This window comes from Notolepis coatsorum, assembly GCF_963971535.1.
Source record: "Notolepis coatsorum genome assembly, chromosome: 16".
Lineage (NCBI taxonomy): Eukaryota > Metazoa > Chordata > Actinopteri > Aulopiformes > Paralepididae > Notolepis > Notolepis coatsorum.
In genome coordinates, this window is record NC_140180.1 from 105,499,331 (window position 1) to 105,517,231 (window position 17,901).

A 17,901-nucleotide genomic window follows, 5' to 3' on the forward strand; every position below is an offset into this window, starting at 1 on the left:
TTAATTTGTGTAATGAATTCCTTGTTGTTAAGCAGCATCGAATTAAAACGCCATCTTGGGGCCCGGGTAGATAATGTACCAAATGTTGCTTTCAGGATTAAGTAGCAGTGATCTGATAGCGCATTGGGTGTCATTTCCACTTCGTATTTATCAAATATTCTCGGGGATGCAAAGACGTAATCAATTCTGGATAGTGTGTTGTGTCTCGCCGAACGACAGGAGTACTTGCGGGTCATGGGGTTAAGTGAACGCCATAAATCAGTTACTCCTGTTGATTTCGACCAATCTTTTAATGCTTTAGATGAATTCTTTTGTTCGCTGGAGAAGGAAAGGTAAGTTTTGTCCATCCTTGGGTTCCAAATGGCATTAAAATCTGCACCTATTATGTATGAGTACTCGGGATGGTTTAACATTTCTCCTGTTAGTGAAGTGAAGAAACCCACTTCGTACAAATTCGGGGCATATACCGCTGCCAATGCAATTTTCCTGTTATTGTGTATAATCCTAGCTATAGTTATGCATCAATAGCAATATATATGTTTCTTTAGACTAGAATAAGTCAAATGAACTTAGTCTCGGAAAAGTTGCTGCATGTTGATGAGTCAAGTTTACTCTCGAGTAGAGCTAGAAACTCAAAAAGCAAATGGCCGCTTCCCATTGGTGCTGAGCACAGCGGAGGCGGGTGAAAGCGCTGTAAACTCAGAACAATCTCGCCTTCTGGTTGGTTGCATTTGCCTGAGAATTTGCCGATTGCTCGCAAATGACTGCTTGGTGCGGCCACGGTAAGGGGAAAAATGATATTTGACGCCTCCGATTGGCTCAGGTTAAAATCCGTCACGACTCCGAATCAAATGACGGAATCTCCAAATCAAATGGACGGATATGCGTCCCAAGACGGAACGCTTTAATGCCTGGCTACAGGCTACTTACAGCAGGGTCGTGCAGGAGGATGGCATGACGTTTGGCAGTCTTGGCGTAGGGGTTCAGCTTCAACATCACACTTCAGAGGGTTCTTCTTGCTGCGATGTCAAGACAGAAGAGTCGGTGTGAGAGGGATGTGTACATTTTGATACCATCTGCTCCATTATGATAAAAACAGCATGGCTCAGGACTTCCAACATAATCAGGATTCAGAAACACGGACCAGAAGTGGAACCTCATCATGGCTAACATGTGATTGACACATTTAAGAAGTGTGTTGCTTACTTCACAAAGTGCTTTCTGGACCGCCTCACTCTTCAGAATCCTGCCCAGGTCTGTGTTGGTCATCTTGTACATTGGCAGGCTGCAATAAAAGGATTGTTAAGATCAGGTTATCGTGCATTACACCACTCACACTGGTAACAGTCATTACTCAAAAACCTCAGAACTTCAATGAATATCACTAAGTTTCAAAAACACGGGAAGTGTAAGCTCATCACTGTCACAACTTGAGTAATGATCTCTAGTGCCATGACTTAACACTTATACACTCACTTGTAATCCACCTTCAGGGAGGCAGATGCGCCAGGTGCCGTACAGATCATCCAGTGCACGGCAGACGCTCTCTATCCATATGCAGAAGCGTCCGACAGAGTTTGACTTTCTGTAGAGTGATTCCTGTGAAAAACGTCACATCAATGAACTCTAAATTCATAATCTTTTACACACAAAAGACAAAACACAATACAGTAATAACAATATCATAGGGCATGGGGCGGCTACGTGGCGTAGTGGGCAAGGCGCTCGCCACGAATGACGGAGACGCTGGGCTTGCCTGTTCAAGCCCAGCGCTCCACATTGCTTTCAGTTTAGCTGGTCGTTCATACGAATACACATTGGCCGTATTAGGGGGTGGGAAACTGATGGGTGGGGATCGGGCGTTGTGGACAGCGACTCCTACAGGTCGGTTGGTGCGCCTGCGCAGTAGAATCAGGAAGTGTCAGGGGCAGTGTGAAAAGATGCGACTGCTGTTACCTCAAGTACCGGAGGGGACTTGTGCTATGTATGACTTAGTCCACATTGCATCTGGCTTGTGGGAGGCAAGAAACAGCGTTCGTGACAGGGGCGGGTTGAATTGGATGATACGAAATTGGGATGGGAGAAAATATAGAAAATGGGAGAAAAAGTGGATAAAAAAAAAACAATATCATAGGGCACATGACAGAAAAAGCCTCTAGGAAAAGCTTGTTTTAATTTGTTGAAGCCACCGCAAAGCACACATTTTGGGTTGCAATAGTCATACAATAACTGTATGTACCAGGTACCTGCTCAGACTCTTATGTTCGTCAGCCATCTGTGCCAGTATATGACAGTAGGCATACCGTCACTGTTCACAGTGTAAGACGCAAATTACACCATCACTGCAAGCCTCTGTACACCTAGTTAGTCTTAGTGATGCAACAGTAGTTTAGCACCACCAAGTGTAGTAATTGAAAAAAACCACAATCATGGTTACAAGGATATGTTACCGAAGGCTCCTTGGTCAGAATGGTGTATACCACCACCTCACATGAGGAATACTGGCTACAGCTCTCAGATTTTTTTATGAAAGGCAGTCCCATCAGATTATTAGAGAATACCATGAATGCCTTCTAGATATGCGATTTTATTTACAAACCTGGGATATTTCTGAAGGCTTTGGTCACACCGGCATCTTGGTTGTAGATGCATGGTCCTCTGCGCTGGATACGTCTACGATTCCTCATCTTACCCTTTCCAGCACACATGTGCTGGGAGGCATACACCTGGAAACAAAACACTTGAGCTCACTAGTGGCACAGACAACGAGGCACCATCACCAAGGGACACACAGAGGAACAAATACAGACAACGGCATTATAATGTACATATACCATCTCTCTTCACATTTGTGAAACTTTTAATAGCCGAATGGCTCAGAACTTCCAATAAAATCAGGATTCATAAACACGGACCTGAAGTGGAATCTCATCATGGCACAAATGTCAATTTTGATGCCAAGTAAGTTCATACACTGGTTTAGTTTACCTTCTTGACGTCATTCCAGGCCTCAAGCTTCTTCAGCAGCACGGCCTTCTTGTAGCCCTCAACTTTGTCGCCAATCACCAGTGGGACCTCGGGATCTCCTGAATGCGGTGTCCTGAATAAGGAAAGATCCTTCTTATAGCCTGTGTATCGCAATTATCAATCACCATCAATAGATTCCAGATCTTGCTCAGAACTCTATAAATCAACTACCTGTGACAGCAGGCAACTGTCACTGTTCACAGGGTCAGATGCAAATTACACAATCATGAGTCAAATAAGAAATGTTAAGGACGCTACATAATTTTTAACCCTTTATTCGCCAAGGACGAGTTTCCACGTCATTCTCCGCCATGCGTAATCTGCCAATGACGCCGTAAGGTAATATTTCAAAAATCTGTGATCAATCATATTTTACCCACGGAGTCTTGAGATCTCCTGTTGATCTCCTCTCAACTCTCCAACGGTTCAAGAGCGCCATCTGGTGGCCGATCGCCCAAACAGGAAGTGACGCGCCGGAAGTGGTGCTCGCCCATATTTCGGCCGGGCACTCGCTATCGTTAGCAGGACTCTATTTGATACACTGGACATCGATCGGTTGCAAATAACTCGATAAACATGATTTGGACGCAGGGATTAAAGCAAAAAAAAATCTCCTGACTGAACTTTTTTTCTGGCCAAGTCATATTCTTATTTTAACCTCTACTGTATTTTTTTTTTAATAGGGTTAGCGTTTTAAGGGAGCCTACTTGTAGAGCGAGCCTACTGTCCTGACTGTGACTATAGAGACCCTACTGTTGTGTGCTGGAGAGCGTGAATGCAAGTCTTGTGGCTAGCTTCTGATTGATGGCGAGCTAGCACCCCTCCCCACTTTGAACCATGAACTAAATGGCTTGTTATCATACAAACAAGGGACTAAACACGTTTCGCAATTATGCCACAACAACAATGGACAGTCTCCTCCCCACCGTTTGTATATATTTATTTACCACCCACTCACTCACCCCCTCCTAATGTACAGTCTCCTCCTCATCATATGTATATATTTACTGTTAGGATCTCTGGGTAACAGTACTGTATATTTGCATATCGTATATGTGACGATCTTTAGACTAGAATAAGTCAAATGAACTTACGGTCTCGTAAAAAGTTGCCGCATGGTGTTGATGAGTCAAGTTTACTCGCGAGTAGAGCTAGACGCTAGAGAGTCTCAAAATGGGCGCTTCCCATTGGTGCTGAGCACAGCGGAGGCGGGTGAAAGGGCTGTAAACTCAGAACAATCTCGCCTTCTGGTTGGTTGCATTTGCCTGAGAATTTGCCGATTGCTCGCAAATGACTGTTTGGTGCGGCCGCGGTAGGGGAAAAAAGGATATTTGACGCCTCTGATTGGCTCAGGTTAAAATCTGTCACGACTCCAAATCAAATGACGGAATCTCCAAATCAAATGGACGGATATCCGTCCCAAGACGGAACGCTTTAATGCCTGTGGACAGTCTCCTCCCCACCGTTTGTATATATTTATTTACCACCCACTCACTCACCCCCTCCTAATGTACAGTCTCCTCCTCATCATATGTATATATTTACTGTTAGGATCTCTGGGTAACAGTACTGTATATTTGCATATCGTATATGTGACAAATGTAACAGTACTATATACCTGTAAGGCATGCATGTCCCTATGTCATAAATGTCATGATGTCATGTGTATGTTGTGTATGTCATAAATGTCACTATGAATTGAAAATGGGGGACCCTGATGATGTAAACAAGACAAACGCCTTTCTCTGGTCTACATCCCCTTAACAATTGTGTGTATTGCTACTGGATTTACAAGATCCAGAGTGAATGAATGAATGAAAACTTTATTTAATACACGAGACCCTCTTCTTGGGACCAAGTAAGGTTGTCGATAATCCAATGTATAGTTACAACCCCCCCCCATCCCACCCAACCACCTCCAATGTACAGTTTCTTCGTCAAATGTATATACTCTTTTTAGACTATTTTTGTATCACAAACAAACAATAGGCTACTGTATTTGTAAATCTGGTATGTCATAAATGTATAGATGTAGCAGTATTGTCTATCTGTATGTCATGTGTGTCATATATGTTATGATGAACTGAAAATGGGGGACCCTGATGTAAACCAGACGAAAGTCTTTCTCTGGTCTGCATCCCCTTAACAATTGTGTGTATTGAGCTGTACTGTACCCATTCTGCAATCTGTTAATAACAATCAATCAATATTTAACAGATTGCAGAATGGGTACAATACAGTACAGCTCAATACACACAATTGTTAAGGGGATGCAGACCAGAGAAAGACGTTCGTCTTGTTTACATCAGGGTCCCCCGTTTTCAATTCATAGTGACATACAGGTATATAGTAATGTTACATTTGTGACATATATGATATGCAAATATACAGTACTGTTACCCAGAGATCTCCCGGACAAATGGGAGAAAGACGTTTATTGAGCTTAAAAACAATTGATACCGCAAATAACGTTCTGATTAACAAAGTCATTCGTTTTGTGGCATTAACGTTATCTAGATTTATCAACATTCATACATTTATCAGAAAGCGAGCGGCGCAAGCACACACACGAAACACCACCAACAACAACAACAACGACAACAACACACTGCTTGTCGCGTAAATAACGTTCTGATTAACAAAAGGCATTCGTTTTGTGGCATTCACGTTACCTAGATTTATCAATAGCAATAGTAATATATATGTTTCTTTAGACTAGAATAAGTCAAATGAACTTACGGTCTCGTAAAAAGTTGCCGCATGGTGTTGATGAGTCAAGTTTACTCGCGAGTAGAGCTAGACGCTAGAGAGTCTCAAAATGGGCGCTTCCCATTGGTGCTGAGCACAGCGGAGGCGGGTGAAAGGGCTGTAAACTCAGAACAATCTCGCCTTCTGGTTGGTTGCATTTGCCTGAGAATTTGCCGATTGCTCGCAAATGACTGTTTGGTCCGTCACGACTCCAAATCAAATGACGGAATCTCCAAATCAATGTCCCAAGACGGAACGCTTTAATGCCTGTGTGGACATATATATTATTATACAACCTGGAAATGGATCGCATATATCAACATCCCATAATCGAGAACTTTCTGCTCCACGTGGACCACCCAACGGTCAGAGGAAGCTGCGGTAAGTTTTAGCGTGTTTGAATAATATGATCCATATAAACTGCTGTGATCTATGTATCGACCATACTACATAAATGATTTAACGTCGGCCACGGACTTATAACCCCCCACCCACGGTCACCAGCAGATAAGGCATGACGCTTAGGACCTTGCACAATTGAACGTTTTAATATGACGTCAATCGGTATCAAACTACATTTGATGATGTAATATATGTATTTAGGGCTATAAATCACGTTCTGCAGAATACGATACAAACATATTTATACTTTAGACCGTATTTTAGTATGAATATGTGAATGAAAAAGTAGAACGTTGCTACATCCTAAACGATAGATACTTGAGGTTGAATGGGCCATAGTAATGTCAATTTAGCAATACAATTTAAAAAGTTATAGCCCTGCAAAGAAGGGGAACATCTCCATAGACAAATAGAGCTGGCAGAGGACGGTATAAGGATGGATATAAGCGTGGCAGAGAAAGGGTTAATTAGCCAATTCAATGGAGAGATTTATATGTGTCAATATCCGCAACAGAATACGTGGGTTCTCCTACTGGAGCGCTACAGGCTACTTGCAGCAGGGTCGTGCAGGAGAATGGCATGACGTTTGGCAGTCTTGGCGTAGGAAGGCATCTAAAGCCTGAACACTGTTGTCGCAGGTCTTCAGTCAGGCCCTAGTAGATGGAATCACCACTGGACCTGTGCCAAAAGTCCTGACATTGTTCTCCCAATATATTAAGATTCCACAGCAGAGAGAGGGGGCTCTGTCATGGCAGTACAGATTGGGTTTGCACTAGTGATGCACGATATATCGGCCGCCGATATAATATCGGCCGATATGGCCGTTTTTTTACACATCGGTATCGGTCCGATATCAAGATGGGGCCGATATCCGATATTAAAAAAAAAAAAAAAAAAAAAATGTTTTTTTTTTTAATATTTTTTTTTCTTTTTACATGTTTTGGCCTTAAATAGTTTCAAAAATCAGTCATTTCTGAAAATAAGTTACAAAAGTAAAAAAATTATGCGTTTTGGAAAATAGCTCTTTATTTGATTATCATAAAAAAGTGTTTTCTATACAGAGATATCGACATCGGTAAATATCGGTATCGGCCAGAACAGCAATATTAATATCGGTTATCGGTATCGGCCACAATTTTCACATCGGTGCATCACTAGTTTGCACCAAACAGACTTCTGGCATTGCATTACAATACTCTTCCACATCGCTTCATGCCTACCTGTCACAGCATCTTCCAGGTCCATCGTCCTCTTCAACAGAGGTCTACAACATCCCTACAGAACAGGAGAAAAGTCAAGAATCAATATCTCTAATAATTATCAAGACTATTAAATCCATCTAGGCACATAACGTTGAATAGAAAGCCCCTTACCAAGAGTATAATGGTAATCTATGGTCACTAGGCAGCCATTTTATGAGGTATAATGATAATCCATGGTCACTAGGCAGCCATTTTATGTGGTATAATGGTAATCCATGGTCACTAGGCAGCCATTTTGTGGTATAATAGTAATCCATGGTCACTAGGCAGCCATGTTATGGTGTATATAATGGTAATCTATAGTCACTAGGCAGCCATTTTAAGGGGTATAATGGTAATCTATGGTCACTAGGCATCCATTTTATGGGGTATAATGGTAATCCATGGTCACTAGGCAGCCATTTTATGGGGTATAATGGTAATCTATGGTCACTAGTCAGCCATCATATGAGGTACCACACAAATTACCACTCATGAACATCAAGTTTAAGAAAGGGAAGGGGCTTTTCCATTAGTTTGAGTTGTGAGTCTTAAATCTGTGCTCAGGGTTGTTAAAGGTTCACCACGGCGTTGTCAGCATGATGTGTTATGTATAATCATCACAGCACAGAAAAAGGTTAAACCAAGAAGAGAAAAAGACCCGTCTCTCAGACTCACCTCCACTAGAGCTTTAGTGCTGCTGCTGCTTCAAACAGCCGCTTAGCCTGCAACAAAGAAGCAACACAATTTAGGATTAAAAAAATTCTATACCAGTCAAAGGTTTAAGCACACTTGCCTAAACACTAAGTTTCCATAATCTACTTCAGAAAAGCAAGTGCATAGCAGCTAGCCTACCTTAAAACTCTAAGAGATGTGCACGGATATCTAGTAAGGGATGTGCCAAACCACCACGTTATGCACATCCACATCAAGGAGACGTGTTAGGCTCGCCACTATGCACCCGCTTCCATTCATGTGATAAACTAGGCTAGCTTGAAGCCAGATAGCTTCACAGTCGGAGGAAATCAGCATACATCCTCTTGCCAGACTCTGGAGAAGACTTTAAAGAGTATCCCATAATGTTGGCGTGTTCCTTTAAGCCCTGTACTAAGTCTGTCCTGTGGTAGTTCAGCATGTTAGGCCCTGTACTAGGTCTGTCCTGTGGTAGTTCAGCATGTTAGGCCCTGTACTAGGACCATCCCGTCAGTAGCAGGACAGTCCACTCTCGTTGGGCCGGGATCTGGAGCAGCTCAGCCACAGCAGACACTAGAACAGAACCTGTTGGGCCTCGCATCACTCCAGAATCTTCCTCTACCAGCTCTGTAACACCGACCAGACACAGTGTCTGGACAGCTGACTTAGAGCTGGTGTGTGTACACCAACCAACACATTGCCAGGGCAATAGGCAATTCAATACAGGTTTCCCACAGGGTTTCATGACAAGGTGGTGTTTAATAGACGGTATCAAACGATTCTGACAGATGCAATTAGTTAGATTAGATCTACTAGTTGGACATTTCAAATATTGTGGAACAGCAAAACCGCAAAGTAGACCGTTTTACAGCAAGTTGAGCAATGCAGACGCAAAGAACAATAATTAAGAGCACCATAGAAGACTCAATCCGACACCAACCAACCCCCCAACATTACCTTGCATCAAAATCTTAAGGGCCTCATGTCACCTCCACGTCAGTCAACTCACGAGGTGGGCCAATCTAAAAAGGTAAGCAACCATGTAAAAGTTAGTTAACATTTAATTAAATAACATACATTTCACAAACAGACACATCCAATGCCCCTTTCCTGTATTTCTCTTTTTTAATTCACACAAGTTACATAACACTAGGAACACTCACTAGGAAAATGGTCGAGGTTAAAAAGAAAATATCCAGTTGGCACTGATATGCAACTTTAGTTAACATACATTTATAAATCTGTTGAAGTGTCGCAGATGCCACGAGGCGTCCTGATCCGAACAGCTCAAGTTAGCTAGTGTTACTAGTACTAAACATGTTTTGAGCCCGAATAACGGTTTCGGCAACTCAGATCCAGTGAAACGCTCCCACACGTTTTAAATCCATAGAGAACACTATTATAAAGCAGTAAAAGAAAAGTCATAGAGTTCAGTAAAACTGTCAGCATTTTGCTGCTTGCAGACCGAGAGCGTGCGAGAGAGTGGTAGGAGGACTTTCGCGATGCACTGTGGGATCATCATGCACGCCTTGTTCTTATGGGTGCGTTCGTTTGGTCGCTCGCCGTGAATGCATCATGTGACCTAATCGTTTGACGCGATAGCGATCGTGTGCTAGTTAAATCAGAAAGTCAGGACCACCACCAATCAGATCCAAGGCAGCAGAGTGAGAGATTATTCAACCTTTCTTGATGCAGGTGGTTCGATCAGTGTTCAGAAATCCCATTATGTCAACTGAGCCTCTTCATCTGTGTCTCCCTGTCTTGGGGAAGTGAAAGTGTCTTACAGCGTTTTAAAATGCTAACCCTAACTCACTGTTCAACTTCACTTACGCATTAGCTTGCGGTCTGCACTAAATAATAGTTTAACGCAAGTGGTGGAACTAAACCACAGAAGGGGCGAAGGTACGCATTTCATTGTGCAAATAATTCTGCTTCTGTCACAGGGGACCAACATTCAGAATGGCTTGGTTCAGTGGGGGAGGATCTCGTCTCATCTGAACTGGAGGAATGTGCCAAAATGAGAATTTGAGACAGTGTTGGTACAACCCCACATTGCTAGAAAACAATGCTAAACACTGGAAAAGGCTATTTATAAGATAGTTCCTTTAAAATCCAGCATCTAGTCACTCTTCATGACAGGGTTTCCGTTAGAAAAAATTGTTGCCGGCCTCAGTGTCCGGTAAATTGAATTTACCGGTCAAATGAGAGAAATTCCGGTCAGAGTTTATTGAGCTTAAAAACAATTGATAGGCAAAAGAATGACAAAACAAAAGAATGACATCATCAAGGCATGTAGATTTATAATATTTTTACTTAAAACTAGGCTACTTTTGCGTATAGTCATTATATTCGAAATAAAATAAGTCCTGAGACTCCATGCTGCTGCCGACTTTAAATCAAATAGGTGTCTGTGGGCAGTCGCCCGACATTAATAAACAACAGTCTGTTATAATCACATTATGAGCTAACGAATTCCGTTATATTGGACATTTGTATTAATTATATCGAGCGAAGAACTGAGAAATTTGGCAGAGAGAGACGGCAACATTATCGTGGGTTTGCGTGACGACTCTCTCTCTCTCCACCTCCCAATGACTTATTTGCGAGAGTATGTCGATGCAGAGCAGCAGATTCAGCTGTTATTGGCTCTTTTCTGGGGACCGCACAGCAGCGCCCCCCACCCAACATTGAATTGCCAATGGCTGAATTGGAGTACTGCTGGAGTACTGCACTGTGCTGCTGCTGCTCCGGCTCTGCAGCTTCACAAAAGTTCGCACACCCAGCACTAAGCTCTCGCTGACAACGTCGTTGTCATTATTAGAAGCAACGATGAAACAAATGTAATGATTGTTTCGTTCATCGCATAGGCCATTTAATTTTAGCCTATTTTAATACAATTCAAATAATCAAATTGTGCTTAGACTCAGGGAATTATTTTCACCGGACATTAAGACCGGAGAGATTAAATATGTCGGACTTAAACAGATTTTTCCGGTCAAATACCGGTAATTACCGGCTAACGGAAACGCTGCTTCATGAAAGCTATAGGAGACTTGATGTTGCAATCGTTTTAAGTGAAATAGGATTACATGGATTTTGTGAACTTTTACTGCTAACTACTTTTGAACAGATTAGTTTATTAATGTTTACTGTATGAAACTGCAGTCATTCTTGGCCAGGTGTCTCTTGGAAAAGAGATCATCTCAACGGGTCCAACCTGGTTAAAAAAGGGAATGTGCCAATAAACGCCTACCAAGTATGACATGCAGGTCTGCCTTTTACACCCACAGCTCCCTCAGCCCCCAGTATGTCGTCCATCCATCCATCCATCCATCCATCCATCCATCCATCCATCCACCCCCCCCCCCCCCCCGCAGAGGCATTTAATCTGTCTGGAAATAAACAGTGATAATGAAACTCTATTTCCAAAAGTCTAATTTAAAAATAAAGGCATCTAAAGCCTGAACACTGTTGTCGCAGGTCTTCAGTCAGGCCCTAGTAGATGGAATCACCACTGGACCTGTGCCAAAAGTCCTGACATTGTTCTCCCAATATTTACAAATCCACCGCAGAGAGAGGGCTCTGCCATGGGAGTACAGATTGGGTTTTCTACACCAAACAGACTTATTGCATTACAATACATCGCTTCATGCCTACCTGTCACAGCATCTTCCAGGTCCATCGTCCTCTTCAACAGAGGTCTACAACATCCCTACAGAACAGGAGAAAAGTCAAGTCAGTCAACAATCAATATCTAATAATTAAAACCATCTAGGCAGAGAACTTTGAAGAAAGCCCCTTACCAAGAGTATAATGGTAATCTATGGTCACCATCTACCACTCATCTCCCCCAGCCCTCAGTATGGCAACCTGTCATCTCCATCCTCACACCCACCCCCTGGAGGCATTTAATCTGTCTGGAATTACACATTCTGATAATGAAACTCTATTTCCAAAAGTCTTGTTTAAAAATAAAGGCATCTAAAGCCTGAACACTGTTGTCGCAGGTCTTCAGTCAGGCCCTAGTAGATGGAATCACCACTGGACCTGTGCCAAAAGTCCTGACATTGTTCTCCCAATATATTAAGATTCCACAGCAGAGAGAGGGGGCTCTGTCATGGCAGTACAGATTGGGTTTACACCAAACAGACTTCTGGCATTGCATTACAATACTCTTCCACATCGCTTCATGCCTACCTGTCACAGAATCTTCCAGGTCCATCGTCCTCTTCAACAGAGGTCTACAACATCCCTACAGAACAGGAGAAAAGTCAAGAATCAATATCTCTAATAATTATCAAGACTATTAAATCCATCTAGGCACATAACCTTGAATAGAAAGCCCCTTACCAAGAGTATAATGGTAATCTATAGTCACTAGGCAGCCATTTTATGGGGTATAATGGTAATCCATGGTCACTAGCCAGACATTTTATGGGGTATAATGGTAATCTATGGTCACTAGGCAGCCATTTTATGGGGTATAATGGTAATCTATGGTCACTAGTCAGCCATCGCAGGGCTCTACAGTGCGACCATATTACTCGCATTTGCCCCTAGAAATATATGTGTGCGAACCGGAAAAATAAATTACTCGCAGTGTGCGAGTGAACATTACAACCTCAGTCGTGCTTTTTTTCTCTCTGCTAATCGTTCAAAAACTACAAGTCCCACATTGCACTCAAGCCAACGGTCCAATCACAGTAGAGTGACGTGACTGGTTTCAAGTAACCTCGTTCCCAGCTTTATCTCGAGAGATAAAGCCTGGTAAAGCACTACGGCCGAAAGTGGATATCAGGTAGGAAGTCCCGCCCCTGAAATCACGACACGGTGCTCATGAAAATGTATCCCCCCCAGAAACAACCTCGTTATCGCCTCCCTCGACAGGCTGACAGACCTGCTTGTTGTTTGTTTCGCTGGGGACTATAAACGGATCAGGGGGTGCCCGGAAACCGGAAAGCCTGTATTTCTGTATTTCCGATTCACATTTTAGGAGGCATAGCTTTACCAGCCTAGGTTTCAAGGGAAATAAAGGAAATGACCAATCTGAAGCTTTCATTTGCTTTTTTACTTCCGGAAAGTCCGCCATTGCGGTATGCAAGACTTTCCAGAGACACGTAACATTAAGTTAATGTAACTTATTCTAGTCTTACCAGACCAGATTTATCGATAGCAATATAACGTTAATGCAACTAAACGAATGCCTTGCTTTGTTAATCATAACGTTGATGCAGTAGCGTATGTCTTTGTGTTGGCTGTAACGGACATGACAACAACACTGTACACATTAAAATTGCGATAATTGATTCTAACATTTTCAAATTGATGCAGTTGAATTTTCCCCTTAGGATTGATGCATTGTTACACCCCTACACCAAAGTCACTGGCCCACTGTACGTGTGTGTGCTAACTTAGCTAGCGTTATCAACAGCAGAAGTGGGTGCAAGCGGTGTGACGTAATTGGCAGAATCGACTGTCAATCAATGGTCTACCTGACACGCAAACTCAAACAATGTTTCTGTACTGGAGGTGTACAGTATTTCAATAGGCAACCCTGAAAGGATTATTTTTCTAGAAGAACACTAGCCAAAACAGGCATTGTATGCATAAAAAGGGGCAAAAGCTAAAGTTAAGTGACTGTTACTTTTGTAGCAGTAGTTCAATGTCACTGCCTTTTTTATTATGCCTAGTTGTTGGCTACAACTTTGCCACAGTAGGCATTAATCACTTAATAGTTCAAATGTCTGTGTCCCATTCCCGTTTGCACACGCAGATACACACACACACGCACACAGTGGGCCAGTGACTTTGGTGGTATGTGCTATTGCACAGATGTGTCCCGTTCCCGTTTGCACGCACAGTACAAATATACATTTATTTAAAAATAATAATAAACTCTGTTACTTGAAATATTTTCACTGTGCTCCTAAATATTTTTGTGTGCTGCTAAATTTCTTTGTGTGCTCCTAAATTCTCTCATTTAGGAGCACATGTACTCCTTGGGAAAAAGGTTAGCGTAGTACCACACAAATTACCACTCATGAACATCAAGTTTAAGAAAAGGGGCGTTTCCATTAGTTTTAGTTGCAAGTCTTAAGTCTGTGCTCAGGGTTGTTAAAGGTTCACCACGGCGTTGTCAGCATGATGTGTTATGTATAATCATCACAGCACAGAAAAAGGTTAAACCAAGAAGAGAAAAAGACCCGTCTCTCAGACTCACCTCCACTAGAGCTTTAGTGCTGCTGCTGCTTCAAACAGCTGCTTAGCCTGCAACAAAGAAGCAACACAATTTAGGATTAAAAAAAAATCTACACTAGGTTTCCATAATCTACTGTGGTAGTTCAGCGTGTTAGGCCCTGTACTAGGTCTGTCCTGTGGTAGTGTGGTAGTTCAGCGTGTTAGGCACTGTACTAGGTCTGTCCTGTGGTATTTAAGCATGTTAGGCACTGTACTAGGTCGGTCCTGTGGTACTTCAGCGTGTTAGGCCCTGTACTAGGTCTGTCCTGTGGTAGTTCAGCGTGTTAGGCCCTGTACTAGGACCGTCCCGTCAGTAGCAGGACAGTCCACTCTCGTTGGGCCGGGATCTGGAGCAGCTCAGCCACAGCAGACTCTAGAACAGAACCCGCTGGGCCTCACATCACTCCAGAATATTCCTCTACCAGCTCTGTAACACCGACCAGACACAGTGTCTGGACAGTTGACTTAGAGCTGGAGTGTATTGTACACCAACCAACACATTGCCAGGATAGGCAATTCAATACAGGTTTCCCACAGGGTTTCATGACAAGGTGGTGTTTAATAGATGGTATCAACCGATTCTGACAGATGTAATTAGTTAGATTAGATCTACTAAAGGAAACTTGAACTTGTACTAGTTGGACATTTCAAATATTGTGGAAAAGCAAAACCATAAAGTACAGTTTTACAGCAAGTTGAGAAATGGCGACACAAAGAACAAGAATTAAGAGCACCATAGACTACTCAATCCGACACCAACCAACCCCCAACATTACCTTTCATCAAAATCTTAAGGGCCTCATGTCACCTCCACGTCTGTCAACTCACAAGGTGGGCCAATCTAAAAAGGTAAAGCAACCATGTAAAAGTTAGTTGACATTTAACTAAACAGATACATTTAACTAAACATACATTTCACAAACACTGACGCATCCAATGCCTATACTACCCCTTTCCTGTATTTCTATTTTTTAATTCACACAAGTTACTATAACACTACACTCACTAGGAAAATGGTCGAGGTTAAAAACAAAATATCTAGTCGACACCATTATGCAACTTTAGTTAAAGGAAAACTCCAACCTTTTGGGAAATTAGCTTATTTACCATCTACCCTGGAGTTAGACAAGAAGATACATACCTTTTTCTTCTCTGTGCATGCAGTAGGAGTAGGAAGACGTGCACCGTTAGCTTAGCTTAGCGTCAGTCACTGGAAGTAGGTTCCTCCATTAGCCTAGTTGCCAACGTCTTCCTACTCCTACTGCAGGCACAGAGAAGAAAAAGGTATGCATCTACATGTAACATGTCTAACTCCAGGGTAGATGGCAAATAAGCTAATTCCCCAAAATGTTGGAGTTTTCCATTAACATACATTTATAAATCTGTTGAAGTGTGTCGCAGATGCCACGAGGCGTCATGATCCGAACAGCTCAAGTTAGCTAGTTAGCGTTACTAGTACTAAACATGTTTTGAGCCCGAATAACGGTTTCGGCAACTGCTTCGCACAACAGATGCAGTGAAACGCTCCCACACGTTTTAAAATCCATAGAGAACACTATTATAAAGCAGTATAAAGAAAACAAAACTCACTGAGTTGAGTAAAACGGTCAGCATGTTGCTGCTTGCAGACCGAGAGAGAGAGAGAGGAGGACTCTCGCGATGCATTGTGGGATCTTCTTCTTCTTCTTCTTTGGAGGTAATGGCGGGTCGCAACAACCACAGAACGGCGCATACCGCCACCTACTGTACAACCCAGCAACTGCAGCGGATAAGGCAAAGAAAAGAAAACAATAAAGAAAAACCAACAAACCCACAACAAACCAAACAAAATACACAACCCTAACATCACCACCCTACAAACCTAATAAAAATAAAAATAAAACCTAAACACAAACAAAAGAAATTAAATAAAATTCAAATCCTACCCCCCAAACCAATTGAAAACACAAACCCCAAAACCAAATCCTGCACCCCTTTACTGCCCACCTCGTCCCTCAACAATTCATCCAACGTAAAATCTGCACCCCCCCCCCTCCCTCACCCGACCCCAGGCCTTGTTCTTATTATGGGGTGCGTTCGGTCAGTCGCCGTGAAGTCGTTAATGTATCATGTGACCGAATCGCTTGACGCGATAGCGATCGTGCGCTAGTTAAATCAGAAAGTCAGGACCACTACGGTACCTACCAATCTGATCCAAGGCAGCAGAGTGAGACAGATTATTCAACCTTTCTTTCTTGATGCAGGTGGTTCGATCAGTGTTTAGAAATCCCATTATGTCAACTGACATCATATTTCTGATTATGTCTCATGATCATGATACTTACGTTACACAACAGCTCTGGGGAACATAAACAGACCTGGGACTCTACGAGATGAATGGAGTGAGTCGTAACAGTTTACAAAAAGAAATATAAATACATTAAAAAAAAATCCCCCAAAAAAGAATTGTAATTCTCTCATTGACCGCAATTCATTCTGCACTCACTGCCCTCTGCTGGCAAAAGTAAAGTTGATCCTCTTCTCCTCCAGCTTCTTTGGTGGATGGCTGCTTCATGATAATTTCAAACCACAATTATTTGCGGCATTCAAGAGGAAATTAAATACCTTCTTCTGCTATTACGAACGGCCACTTCCACCTCGAACAGTAAGCGCCACCAGAATGTAGTATGAATATACTTTGTGTATGTAGTATGATGTACATTACATACTTGTATGTAGTATGATGTACACTTTGTGTATGTAGTATGATGTATATACTTTGTGTATGTAGTATGCTGTACATTACATACTAATACTTGTATGTAGTATGATGTATATATACTTTGTGTATGTAGTATGCTGTACATTACATACTTGTATGTAGTACGATGTATATACTTTGTGTATGTTGTATGATGTATATACTTTGTGTATGTAGTATGCTGTACATTACATACTAATACTTGTATGTAGTATGATGTATATATACTTTGTGTATGTAGTATGCTGTACATTACATACTTGTATGTAGTACGATGTATATACTTTGTGTATGTAGTATGATGTATATACTTTGTGTATGTAGTATGCTGTACATTACATACTAATACTTGTATGTAGTATGATGTATATACTTTGTGTATGTAGTATGCTGTACATTACATACTAATACTTGTATGTAGTATGATGTATATACTTTGTGTATGTAGTATGATGTATATACTTTGTGTATGTAGTATGCTGTACATTACATACTAATACTTGTATGTAGTATGATGTATATACTTTGTGTATGTAGTATGCTGTACATTACATACTTGTATGTAGTATGATGTATATATACTTTGTGTATGTAGTACGATGTATATACTTTGTGTATGTTGTAGTATGATGTATATACTTCCTATATACTTTGTGTATGTAGTATAACAGCAACTATTAGTGCTGTCTGCTGTGCTTTGCAAAGTGTAGTTCTTAAAATGTCCTAAAACACATTTATTTATGTAATTACAGAAAATGAATGCTATTTGACTCTGAATTGATCTAGCTAGATTCATCTCCTAATTCAAAGTGT

The 17,901-nt window shown here is 41.8% G+C and overlaps 1 long non-coding RNA gene across 5 annotated transcripts in view; it reads right to left on the bottom strand.

Moving 5' to 3' along the window:
* LOC311242725 overlaps positions 1 to 15,981 on the bottom strand; it is a 41,305-nt gene extending 25,324 nt beyond the window's left edge. For 3 of the 5 annotated variants that reach the window (XR_014620634.1, XR_014620635.1, XR_014620636.1), the window contains exons 1-13: positions 15,939 to 15,981; positions 15,125 to 15,189; positions 14,332 to 14,378; positions 12,309 to 12,363; positions 11,769 to 11,823; positions 9,069 to 9,133; positions 8,097 to 8,143; positions 7,398 to 7,452; positions 2,989 to 3,100; positions 2,600 to 2,726; positions 1,477 to 1,599; positions 1,207 to 1,285; positions 931 to 1,019 (exon numbers count right to left, since the gene is read on the bottom strand). This is a non-coding gene — a long non-coding RNA (uncharacterized lncRNA). The remainder of the gene's footprint in view (positions 1 to 930; positions 1,020 to 1,206; positions 1,286 to 1,476; positions 1,600 to 2,599; positions 2,727 to 2,988; positions 3,101 to 7,397; positions 7,453 to 8,096; positions 8,144 to 9,068; positions 9,134 to 11,768; positions 11,824 to 12,308; positions 12,364 to 14,331; positions 14,379 to 15,124; positions 15,190 to 15,938) is intronic. The other 2 variants (XR_014620633.1, XR_014620632.1) reach the window with 2 other exon arrangements.
* Positions 15,982 to 17,901: the final 1,920 nt, after the last annotated feature.